This window comes from Mastomys coucha, unplaced genomic scaffold, assembly GCF_008632895.1.
Source record: "Mastomys coucha isolate ucsf_1 unplaced genomic scaffold, UCSF_Mcou_1 pScaffold7, whole genome shotgun sequence".
Classification (NCBI taxonomy): domain Eukaryota; kingdom Metazoa; phylum Chordata; class Mammalia; order Rodentia; family Muridae; genus Mastomys; species Mastomys coucha.
In genome coordinates, this window is record NW_022196913.1 from 38,283,682 (window position 1) to 38,297,002 (window position 13,321).

The 13,321-nt window shown below is 42.4% G+C and overlaps 1 protein-coding gene across 1 annotated transcript in view; it reads right to left on the minus strand.

The window, feature by feature from the left end:
- The window catches only part of LOC116082570 (serpin B6), a 91,614-nt gene that overhangs the window by 31,240 nt on the left and 47,053 nt on the right, over window positions 1–13,321 (minus strand). The gene's annotated exons all lie outside the window — the stretch shown is intronic.

The following is a 13,321-nucleotide window of genomic DNA, read 5'->3' on the forward strand; positions in this document are numbered from 1 at the left end:
TAGCCTGTAGGCATATATATAGGCAGGCCACTATATACATAATAAATAAATACACCTTTAAAAAATTCTTAAAAAACAAATGAACCCACACACCTATGGTCACTTTATCTTTAACAAAGGAGCTAAAACCATCCAGTGGAAAAAAGGACAGCATTTTCAACAAATGATGCTGGCTCAACTGGTGGTTAGCATGTATAAGAATGCAAATTGATCCTTTCCTATCTCCTTGTACAAAGCTCAAGTCCAAGTGGATCAAGGACCTCCACATAAAAGCAGATACACTGAAACTAATAGAAAAGAAAGTAGAGAAGAGCCTTGAGCACATGGGCACAGGGGAAAATTTCCTGAACAGAACACCAATAGCTTATGCTCTAAGATCAAGAATTGACAAATGGGACCTCATAAAGTTGCAAAGCTTCTGTAAGGCAAAAGACACTGTCAATAGGACAAAACGGCAACCAACAAATTGGGAAAAGATCTTTACCAACCCTATATCTGATAGAGGGCTAATATCCAATGTATACAAAGAACTCAAGAAGTTAGACTCCAGAGAACCAAATAACCCCATTAAAAAATGGGGTACAGAGCTAAACAAAGAATTCTCAATTGATGAACACCGAATGGCTGAGAAGCACCTAAAGAAATGTTCAACATCCTTAGCCATTAGGAAAATGCAAATCAAAACAACCCTGAAATTCCACTTCACACCAGTCAGAATGGCTAAGATCAAAAATTCAGGTGACAGCAGATGCTGGTGAGGTTCTGGAAAAAGAGGAACACTCCTTCATTGCTGGTGTGATTGTAAGCTGGTACAACCACTCTGGAAATCAGTTTGGCTGTTTCTCGGAAAACTGGCCATAGTGCTACCGGAGGACCCAACAATATCACTCTTGGGCATATACCCAGAAGATGCTCCAACATGTAATAAGGACACATGCTCCACTATGTTCATGGCAGCCTTATTTATAATAGCCAGAAGCTGGAAAGAAGCCAGATGCCCCTCAACAGAGGAATGGATACAGAAAATGTGATACATTTACCTAATGGAGTACTACTCAGCTATTAAAAAATGAATTTATGAAATTCTTAGGGAAATGGATGCATCTGGAGGATCCTGAGTGAGGCAACCCAATCACAAAAGAACACACATGGTATGCACTCACTTATAAGTGAATATTTGCCCAGAAGCTCGGAATGCCCAAGATACAATCCACAAAACACAAGAAACTCAAGAAGAAGAAAGACCAAAGTGTGTATACTTCAATCCTTCTTAGAAGGGGGAATAAAAAAACCCATGGAAGGAGTTGCAGAGACAAAGTGTGGAGCAGAGACTGAAGGAAGGGCAATCCAGATAGCTGCCCCACCTGGGAATACTTCCCATATATAATCACCAAACCCAGACACTATAGTGGATGCCAGCAAGTGCAGGCTGACAGGAGTCTGATATAGTTATCTCCTGAGAGGCTCTGCCAGTGACAAATACAGAAGTGGATGCTCACAGCCATCCATTGGACTGAGTACAGGGTCCCCAGTGAAGGAGTTAGAGAAAGGACCCAAAGAGCTGAAGGGTTTGCAGCCCCATAGGAGGAACAACAATATGAACTAACTAGTACCCTCAGAGCTCCCAGGAACTAAACCACCAACCGAAGAGTACACATGGTGGGACTCATGGCCCCAGCTGCATATGTAGCAGAGGATGGCCTAGTTGGTCATCAATAGGAGGAGAGACCCTTGGCCCTGTGAATGTTCTATGCCCCAGTGTAGGGGAATACCAGGGCCAGGAAGCAGGGGAGGGTAGGTTGGTGAGCAGGGGGAGGGGGAGGGAATAGGGGTTTTTTTGGAGGGGAAACCAGGAAAGGGGATAACATCTAAAATGTAAATAAAGAAAATATCTAATAAAAATTTTTTAAAAACAACAAACAAACAAATAGAGCTTAGAAGGGACACTAGGGGTCTGACTGGCAGTGTTCGTCTGTCATAAGCATGTAGGACCTTAAGTCATGAAAGGTTTGAGTTGCATTTTGGAGAGGGGAGAGGGTGTTTATCATAGAAAGCATTGTGAAATAGTTTTAGGGGTGTGCCGCAGGCACTGAAGCTGATGGTTAACAGATGATATTCCTAAAACCATGCCATCTGCAGCTTAGTGGTCTGTGATCGGGAAGATAGCAATCAAACTAAAAGATTAAGGAAGCAGGGGCCAAAACGGAGCCAATTCTGCCCGCAGGTAGATCTAGGTGAGGCACTAACCAAGAGACCCAGTCCCATGTGCCCTCCCATGGAGTCTGCTCACAGAGGCTGTCTGTCTTAAACAATGTTTGGCTTTTGGACTTTTAACTGCATAGTGATATTTCTACTTGACTGGCCCAGATAAACCATTGCATTCTGGTGAGGCAAGTAAGCCCCTGGGCTGCCAGACTTAAGAGCACAATGGTTAGAAGACTGCACCCTCAATTAGTGAGCAAGGAGATGTAAGGAAACAAAATATCTGTGTAGATTCAGTTAGGAGAGACCCGTGAGGGAGTGTTCACTGGATATGCATGTGAAGGGATAGAGCTTATTGGCTTCCTTTGAATGAAGCAGCTGGATAGTCTCCAATTGTCCAATTAGGAGCTGAAAGTAGTCAAAGCCAGTAAGGGAACAACAAGAAGGACCCCATGTGGGGATTCCAGAAAGGCGGAGTAAGAGATAGGATACCAGCTATCGCAAAGGTGAGGAGAAACGCTAAGCAGAGTTGGAATGGGACAGGGAAGAGTGTCAGAGAAAGTTGACTTCATGAAATTCATAGGCAAATGGATGGAACTAGAAAATATCATCCTGAGTGAGGTAACCCAATCAAAAAAGAACACACATGGCATGCACTCACTGATAAGCCCAGAAGCTTATCACAAACCACATGAAACTCAAGAAGAAGGAAGATCAGAGTGTGGATACTTCGGTCCTTCTTAGAATGGGGAATAAAATACCCATGGAAGGAGTTACAGAGACAAAGTGTGGAGCAGAGACTGAAGGAAGGGCAATCCAGAGACTGCCCCACCTGGGGAACCTTCCCATATACAGTCACCAAACCCAGACACTATTGTGGATGCCAACAAGTGCTGGCTGACAGAAGCCTGATATAGCTGTCTCCTGAGAGGCTCTGCCAGTGCCTGATAAATACAGAGGTGGATGCTCACAGCCATCCATTGGACTGAGCACAGGGTCCCCATTGAAAGAGTTATAGAAAGGACCCAAGGAGCTGAAGGGTTTGCAGCCCCATAGGAGGAACAACAATATGAACCAGCTAGTACCTCCAGAGCTCCCAGGGACTAAACCACCAACCAAAGAGTACACATGGAGGGACTCCTGGCTCCAGCTGCATTTGTAGAAGATGGCCTTGTGGTCATCAATGGTTGGAGAGTCTCTTGGTCCTGTGAAGATTCTATGCCCCAGTGTAGGGGAATGCCAGGGCCAGTAAGCAGGAGGGGTGGGTTAGGGAGCAAGGAGGGGATAGAGGGTTTTTTGAGGGGAAACCAGGAAAGGGGATAACATTTGAAATGTAAATAAAGAAAATATCTAATAGAAAAAAGAAAAAAGATTAACATATGAAAGAAGCCAGTTGACAGAGAAAGACTGGAAGGGCTGCTTTACCTGGATTTCATACTCAGGAAAAATAAAATATCCAAACATGAGAGAGGTGAGGCTGTGTAAATGACCTGTAAAGAGTCATGGACTCATGGCTGGGTGCTTTGGGGGCTCAGCTCACTAGTGCACTCCCATTCTCTGGAGTGTTTTCTCTTCCTGAAACTGTCTCTATTTCTGTTTCTAGACATTTCCCTGTTTAATTCTTTGCTGTAGTACACAAGAATCTGCATACTTCAGCATGTGGCCTGGGACTTCAGATCCATGTCTATAACACCTGGTGAGCCATCCAGAGACAGAGGTACACACTGAATGCTTCTCAACCTCCTGTCTCTCTTATCAGGGGCCCCCAGGTGCTGTTGTTTCTTCTTGCCTAGAACAACTGAAAATGATGAGCAGATTTCCATGGGAGACTGAGCATGGCCTTGGGAAATCAGATTCAGTTTCTCCTTCTTATCCTTTCCCCAGCTGAAGGTGCCCATGGCCAGACCTAAGTATATGCCTGGATTCTCTCTGTCTCTCCATATTGGGATATAAATCCAGTAAAAGAAGTATGCATTGGCCCAGGACAGATGCCAAGAGTATCCTTAAAATTGAGGCGCAGAGCTGGAGAGATGATTCAGCAGTTAAGAACACTTGCTTATCTTGCAGAGGGCCTGCCTGGGTTTCATTCCCAGTGCCCACATGGCAGTCACAGTTGTCTGTATTTCCAGTTCCAAGGAATCTGTCACACTTGTCTGACTTCCTTGAATACCAAGCATGCACATGTAGGCAAAATATTCATATACATATGACACAATAAATCTACAATATTGGCTTATAGATTTAAACTTTTTAATAGATTCAAAGACTCATTTAAATCATACACCTTCAAGGTGTATCAGCTTATCAGTACTTCGGTTTCAAATCATAACACCACTCCAAATAAATCTGAGATTATGTCAAGCTCAAATTTAGGTGAACACCTGTATGCATTTCAACATGTTAGCTAAACATAGCCCTGTGAAGAGTGCAAATATGTAGCCCACTTTTTCAATCTAGAACTAGAATTTGAGAACAAATTTCAAGATTTCCAGGAAAAAATAATTAATATTTTAATATATTTGCAACTCCATTTTCAGCCCACATAAATATGTTATGTACCAGTTGTCAAGCAGAATGCACAGAGATAAAATCTGACTTTTAACCCAAGAATAAACTTGGTTAGGTCTCTTTACTCAGTTTTTCTGGATCCTGTCTCTCCTGACACAATTATCCCTCCATTCCCAGTCACAACCTGTTCATGTCATCACTTGTTGGCAGCTCATACATTTGTGAGCAACTATAGAACTCATTCTTGTAGACCAGGTTATCCTTGAACTCAGAGATAGCCTTTCCTCTGCAGGGACTAAGGGCGAGTGCCACCACTGCCTAGCTGAGCAAGTATGCTTGAGAATGAAGCACATCTAGTAAAATTAGAACCCAAACACTTGACAAGTGCCTGACAACATGCTCAGCATCACAATAGTTATTCTTCCATGGAAGCAGCTGTTGATATATTAGATCCCAAGAGCAATGACAAACAGCACACTAGGTCATTGTCCTCTGGCTGGGGGTGGATGGGTGGCAGATTGTACATCTTGGACCTGTGTAGTGATTTTATTTTTGAGACAGGGTTTTGTTTTGTTTTGTTTTGTTTGTAGTTTTGGCTGTCTTGGAACACATGCTGTAGACCAGGTTAGCCTGGAACTCAGATATCAGCCTGCCTTTGCTTCCAGAATGCTAGGAGCTAAGGCATGATATTCCTTTAATCCCCGCACGTTGTGGACACAGGCAGGTGGATCTATGTGAGTTTGAGGCCAGGCTGAGCTACAAAGCTAGTTCCAGGACAGCCGGGGATACACAAAGAAACCCTGTCTCAAAAGACAAGCAAGACTCTTATGAACAGACTAAGATTGTTATGTGAGGACTTTCTCCTTCTCTGAAATGGCGCAGATGTGTAGGAAAATAATACACAGCTCCCCTTTTCTCGTCAGCTTTTCTTTTTGTATATTTAACGTGTGGTTCAAAGACAATTCTTCCTCCAGTGGGGGACCCAGAAGCCAAAAGGGTGGCCAGCCCTGCCTTAGTGTGAATCACCACTAGATGGAGCTCTAGGGTTTCCTGAGATTGAAACATCTTTGTCCTCTCCTGTTTGGTCCTTCAGGCTCTTGAGGTCACCTCCTGGTGACAAAAGACCTTGAAGTACACTATTAGTAAAATAGTCAAAGGGGTGTAGGAATTCTTGGTATAGTTTTTGAAGCTCTTGCCAAGAATCTGAAAGGCATGGCTTATAAGCCTACAGCCGAGCATGGCTTGGCACCCTTAGACTCTCAGGAAGGACCCAGATATATATCCTTGGATGTGGTTTCAGCTAACCTATACTTAAAGAGAGCAGGGTTTTCAGAAGCGGTATTATGTTCTGTGGCTCAACTTACTAAAATCAACCAGATTTATATTGGCTTTTTTTTTCCCCCATTCCATCCAGTAGACAGACTATTATATATAGTTTGGGTTGAACTGTCCCTGCTCATTTCTTTATGCAAGTGGCATGATGAGACCAGCAGGGCTCCATGTCAGGTAAGACAGTGGAGCTAGCCAGGCTTTAATTGAGAAAGTCAGCCTTTCCAGCCCAGGCTCACACTAAAGGCCAGACATGCAAGCAGCAGGCAGTCGGAGCGATATAAATATTCTGCCAGGTGAAGGCAAAAGCCAAAGTGAGTCCTTGGGATTAGTTACTGAATGAAGGTTGAGGAATCATAGCTGAATTACCCTATTTCGGATCGTCTGCAACAGTTCAGACATAGGCAAGAGGGCATGTACCAAATGGTGCCACCTAGTGAAGATGGATATCTTCTGCAGGAGACAGAGTTTTTAATTTTTCCCTGAGTTCCCTGTATGAAGATCCCCAAAGCATCTGAGGACAGAGGTTATCTGGGTAAGCGGGAGGGGCTCATAGTTGCAGGGGGTAAGTCTTGGTTTTTCCACACTGACTCTTGAGACATGCTTTAATCTGACTTTAAAAGGAAACTTTCAAAACTGAAGATGAGGGTGGTGGCACTCACCCTCTTGGAGAAAGCAAAATGCTAGGAATCTGCAGATCTCTTGGATCAGAAAGTCTGGAAGGGGAGGGGAACAACAGGTCCAACCCGAGTCAGCCATGTGCTCAGCTCCTGTTACCGAGTTCTCCGGAAGCCAAGCCTAGCAGCCCTAACAAGTTAGGTCAACCATCTATCCCCAACAGATCGATTAAAGAGATCAGCAATAGTGTAAAGCTGAGAAAAGAGACGTATTCTATGTGGCTATTAGAAAGAGGAACAAAGAGGGCCAGTTAACAAGACAGAACACTTGTGTCCAGAGCAACCGAACCTGTAGTTATAATGGGATTTTTAAAATTGGTTTACACAATAAGGCCTAAGTAGTTCGATGATTGTTGCTTACATGCTGACAACACTGAGGACCTCGTAGCTGTTCAGGCCATGAGGATAGTGGCTTCAACAGTCCCAGTATGACACTGAAGGTCTCAGAGATCCCTGGAGAATCTCTAGGTGTCAGGGAGGGTGAAGGCAGCAGCAACACTGAAGGGACAATCACACTCACGTAAGCAGCCCTGCCTCTCCTTGAACCTCTTCTGGGCTGCTGTGCAAAGAGCACCTGCTCTGGGGGAGAGTCTTCTCCCCTCGGTTAGTTCTTCCAGGAAATGTTCCTACAGACCTGTTCAGAGGTGTCTTTCAGTTGATTTTCAGATCCAAGCAAACTGATAACCAAGATTAACCACCCTGAGCTGGATAAAGGTTCAGCAGGTAAGACCCTGGCAGCTTTTCCTGAGGACCCAGGTACAGTCCTCAGTGACCACATGATGATTTACAATCATCTGCAACTCCCGTTGTGGCATGCCTATACACATGCGGAATAAACACTCTATACATTTACAATAAAGATGAATATTTACTCATCATATTACCCATTGACCCTTTAAATCCATCTTTGAAGTACTGATATAAGGTCAGGGTTTAGGGGTGTGATTTAATTACTTATTTAGGTATTTTAGACATAATATTACTATATAGACCTGGCTGGCTTGCTGTATAAACATGAAGGCCTGAATTTGATCTCTAGCACCAAGTAAAATCTAGCATTGTGGTGGCAGTCACCTATAATCCCAGGACTGGAGACAGGTGGGACAGAACAGCTCTGGGGTTTGCTGGTCAGCTACCCTAGCTGAGGTCAATGAATTCCAAGTTCATTGCTCACTAAGAAGCCTGTCTCAAAAAATACAATGGAGAGTGACTGAGGAAGGCACTTGATGTTGGCCTCTAACTGCACACCAACATGCACCTCCACTCATACACAAAAGAAAAAAAGAATACTACTTTTAAAAATAGCAAAAATCTTATAAAACATTTTAGTCTCAGTTTCCAAGATTAGAACTTTAATGTGACAAATATTTTTGACTTTACATATTAATATTTAACAGGATGAGGCACAAATCATTCTATCAGGAAGGAAGGTAAACATTTTGATAAGGTAACATTTTACTTAGTTATGGCTAAAGTGAAATCCTCAAATAACCCATTTTCTTTGGCCCAAAATTCAACAGGTAACTGTTAATTTCCTGTATTCTAAATGTTTTTCAAACAATTTGTTATGTATTAATGTAGTTTAAAAATCATCCTCAGAAGTTCAAATTCATTACATATATATACACACACATATTCACACACAATTCTAGGGACAGTTAAATTTTTCTTTATGCTGTTTTAGGCACAAAATGACACAAAAATTTATGTTAATTCATAGTATATTCAGAAAATATGTCATAAGTATAGAAAACAGTAGTCATCAAGAAATCTCCCTTGGGGTCACCAAAGGACCCTAAAGACTTAACATTTTTATGGTTATAGAGTCACAATGGATACATTTTTTAACCCATCTCTTTTTCTGTGTCCTCTGTGTTTGTTCAGTAAAATCCACATGGCTCAGAACTTCAGCCTTTCCTGTCATACAGCAGAAGCCCAAATAATAGAACTCCAACATCTTTTTTTTATTGGATATTTTTTTTATTTACATTACCCCCGAAACCCCCTATCCCATCCTCCCTCCCCCTGCTTCTATGAGGGTGTTCTTCCACCCACCCACTTGCACCTCCCCACCCTCAGTTCCCCTACACTGAGACATCTATCAAGCCTTCATAGGACCAAGGACCTCTCCTGCCATTGATCCACGACAAGGCCATCCTCTGAAATGAACGCAACTAGAGCCATGTGTAATCCTTTGTTGATGGCTTTGTCCCTGGCAGCATTGGGGGGACTGGTTGGTTGATATTGTTGTTCTTCTTGTGGGGTTGCAATCCCCTTCAACTCCTTCAGTACTTTCTCTAACTCCTCTACTAGGGACTCTGAGCTCAGTCCAATGGTTGGCTTCGAGCATCCACCTCTAGGGTGTATTTGTAAGGCTCTGCCAGGGCCCTAAGGAGACAGCCATATCAAGCTCCTTTCAGAATGCACTTCTTGGCATCCACAATAGTGTCTGGGTTTGGTAACTGTATATAGGATGAATCCCTATGTAGGACAGTCTCTGGATGGCCTTTTCTTCAGTCCTTGCTCTATACTTTATCTCCATATTTGCTCCTGTGAGTATTTTGTTCTCCTTCTAAGAAGGACCGAAGCACCCACACTTTGGTCTTCCTTCTTCTTGAGCTTCACGTGGTCTGTGAATTGTATCCTGGTTATTTAGAGTTTTGGGGCTAATATCCACTTATCAGTGAGTGCATACCATGTTTGTTCTTTTGTGATTGTGTTACCTCACTCAGGATGATATTTTCTAGTTCTATCCATTTGCCTAAGAATTTAATGAATTCATCATTTTTAATAGCTGAGTAGTACTCCATTGTGTAAATGTACCACATTTTCTGTATCCATCCCTCTGTTGAAGGACATCTAGAATTCCAACATCTTAAAAGCCCTGTTGTGGTTTGAATTTGAAAGTTTCCCCATAGGCTCAAATGTCTAACATTTGGTGTTGAAGTTCAGGAATGGTAACCTTGCTGAAGGAAGTGGGTCAGTAGAGATTGGCCTTGATGGTGCATACCCTAACCCTATCTCCTGTCCTCTCTCTGCTTCATAACTGTGTACACAATGTGGACTAGTTACTTCATAACCCTTCTTAAATATCACCATGAGCCCTGAATCTCTTATGTTTCTTTTCATCATGTATTTGAGTGAATATAATTCCAAATGGCTCAACAGAAGCTAAACAGCTCAAAAACCTCCAAGCCAACATGAAGACAAACCTGGAAGTACAACAACTGAGAAGAAATTATTCAGATTCCAAAATGGGAGCTGTAGAGACAGCTCAAGGGTTAAAAGCACATACTGCTCCTACAGAGAGCCTGGATTTGGTTCCCAGAACCCACTTTAGGTGGCTTATAACATGCTCTAACTCCAGTACCAGGGGATCCAACTCCATCTTTTGGCCACTGCAGATTCCTGCATGTAGATGGTCACATAAACTCATACAAGCACACAAGAACACATAAAAAAAACTTTAAGAGTATAAACACTGCTTACTAAATAAGCATAGAAATGTTGCCACTAGCTATTCCTTAAAAGGCTAAATAAAACAGCCATATGACCCAACAATCCCATTCCTAGGTATATGCACAAAAAGATTGAATATAGGAACTGAGACGGGTAAGCATACATGAATAGCCAATACAAAATTATTCAAAATAATCAAGCATCCTGTCTATCAACATGAGTGGATAAGCAAAATGTAGTGTGTGTGTGTGTGTGTGTGTATTCAAATTATTCTATAAAAAGGAATGAAGCCAGGCAGTGGTGGCACATGCCTTTAATCCCAGCACTTGGGAGGCAGAGGCAGGCAGATTTCTGAGTTTAAGGCCAGCCTGGTCTACAGAGTGAGTTCCAGGACAGCCAAGGCTACACAGAGAAACCCTGTCTCAAAAAACAAAACAAAAAAAAAAAGGCAAAAACAAAAAACAAAAAACAAAAACAAAAAAGGAATAAAGTTCTGGTATTCACTAGATCATGGATGAATTTTGGCAACCAGATTTTCAAGGTAAATAAGCCAAGTGAAAATAACACATTTATATGAAAGAGATTATGCAAGTCATTGGAAACAGAAAGTAGACTAGAAGTCGCCCATTGTGATGCTTGGTTTAAATTACCAACTTGATACAATCACTTGAGTAGACATTCCCAATGAGGGACTGTTTAGATAATACTGGCCTGTGGACACATCTGTGGAAGATTGTCTTGACTGGCCTTAATTAATATGGATAGATAAACCCAGCCTGAGTGTGGGAAGCACTATTCCCTGGCTTTGGGCCAGGAGTTTATAAGGCTAAAGAGATATGCAGTAAGTGTAAGCATGCATCTCTCTCTTCATTCTGATGTAATGTGACTAGCTGTCCTAATTTTCCATTGCCTTGACTTCCCCGCTATCATATACTGTAACAGGATTGTGAACTGAAATAGGACCTTTCTCTCCTATGTTGATTTTTTATCAGAGTATCTATCACAGAGATGACACTATAACACCAAGAGGTTAGAGGAAAGAAGAATGAGGAGTTATTATTTGATGGTCTATAACCAAACATCTGAAATAACTCAACTTAAAGGTAGAAAGAAGTCCACTTGGCTGACGGTTTCAGAGGTTTGAGCTCAAGAGTAGCTAGCTCTGTTGCTTTCTGGCCTGTGCAAAGGCTAATTATTTTGGCAGAGAGTACATGGGGAGGAGCCTGATTCACCTCACAGAAGCATGGAACCAAAGAGAGAGGATAGAGTGCCAGGGTACCCATATCCATGCAGTGACATATCACCAATGACCCAACTGTTTTTCAAAGGCACCTCCTACAGCTTCCTCCATCTCCCAAAAGTGCCATGGCCTGGATACAAGCCCTTATCAGCACATGGACCTCTGGGGACATTCAAGATCCAAATTTTCCATTATGGAAAAGAAAAGGAGTTTTTGTTTAGAGTTGTGCAAATGTTTTGGGAATTGGTAATAATAGTAGCTAAAGATTGTAAATGTAAGTAAAGCCACTTAATTTTACACATAAATATACATACACATAATGGTTATTATTAGGAAGTGTCTGGTTATCAAAGAAAAAGAAATATTTTTAGCAGAAGGGATAGAAATATTAAATAAAACTCAAACAACAACTTCTGTGGGAGGCAGCCTATCTAGTGTAGTCATCTTTAAGGTAGCCGTACAGTAGCCATTTCATTCTGAAATAAAATATTTGAGGTGAGGAGTTGAGGAAGGCTCTGATAGGCTTTCCTGCCTCCTTGCCTGTTATTCCTAACTCCATTTGTCCATTTCTGCAGCATTAAAGTGACACAAACGACTAACTGGAAATCCCTCGGAGCCATGTTGGTTGTTAGTGCATCTCATTTTGAGAGCAAGACCTACAGCTGAAACTCAGTGTACAATGTCCGTCTTATTTGTTTGCTGCGACTGAAACAATACCAGATTGGTGGAAAGCTCTGTTATTCTATTAAGGTAGTGTTCCTAGTGAACTGTCCTACTGTTCTACGTCTACTCAACCTACACCATTATGGACACCAAAGAGTATCGTTCAGCTTCTAGTTCCCATGGAGAGCAGGTTACCTAGAGTGTGTCTGTGAGTTCTTCTTGTTCTCAGATGCTGCTGTACTCCAGTCATGCATGATCCTACAGGTGCTAAGGCACCTAGACATGCAGCTCTATTAAAAAGTGTAGACTATCTCCAGGGCAGGGCAGTAAAAATGCCATATTCCACATCTTTTTTTTTTTTTTTTTCGAGACAGGGTTTCTCTGTGTAGCCCTGGCTGTCTTAGTAGTCACTCTGTAGACCAGGCTGGCCTCGAACTCAGAAATCCGCCTGCCTCTGCCTCCCAAGTGCTGGGCGCCCGGAGTATTCCACATCTCAATGTAAGGAAAATGGTAGCAACATGATCAGCCACAACACCATTCCTTGAATTGCTAAGATGTCACAGTGGGTAGAAAGCCAGAAAGCCAACACCAAACACACATACACACAAACACACCCACACACACACGCACAATTTTTCACCTGAAGTTCCCACCAGCCCCTTTCCCCAGCTCCTCCAAATACATATAGCACTGGCCCCAGCTTTTAAAGGAAGTCCTTGGTCTTGCAACATTTTGTTTTAATTAACTATTTTATTTTGACCTATATATCTGTTTCACTGTTTCCTCCAGTGACGACATCTGGCTAGAATGTCTTATTGTGGCATGACATTGATAGGGCAGGCGAAGAATGCATCCCTCAAAACAAATATTGTTTTTTAACTCCTAAATCTTTGCAACCACTACTCTGATTCCCTATTTCTGCAATTTGTTCTTTCAAGAAATAGAATCATGAAGTACGTAACCTTTTCGGATTGGATGCTCTTACTCTGGGAAATAGACTGGAGCCAGATGTATTCACAACTCATTTCTTTTTTGATTGCCTAGTAGTACACTGTAGGCATTTTTGTGCTGCTTTACCAGGATATTACGTAGTGCCTGTGAAGGATAAAGTACAAGGCAGGAAGGCGCTACTACCCATGTCCCAGCACAGGCTTCCTGCCATATGCCGGCAGTAAGGAGGAAACTGGTTTCGCCCACAACCACTGGAGCCCAGTGTGGGGCAGGAACAGGACAAGGAGACAGG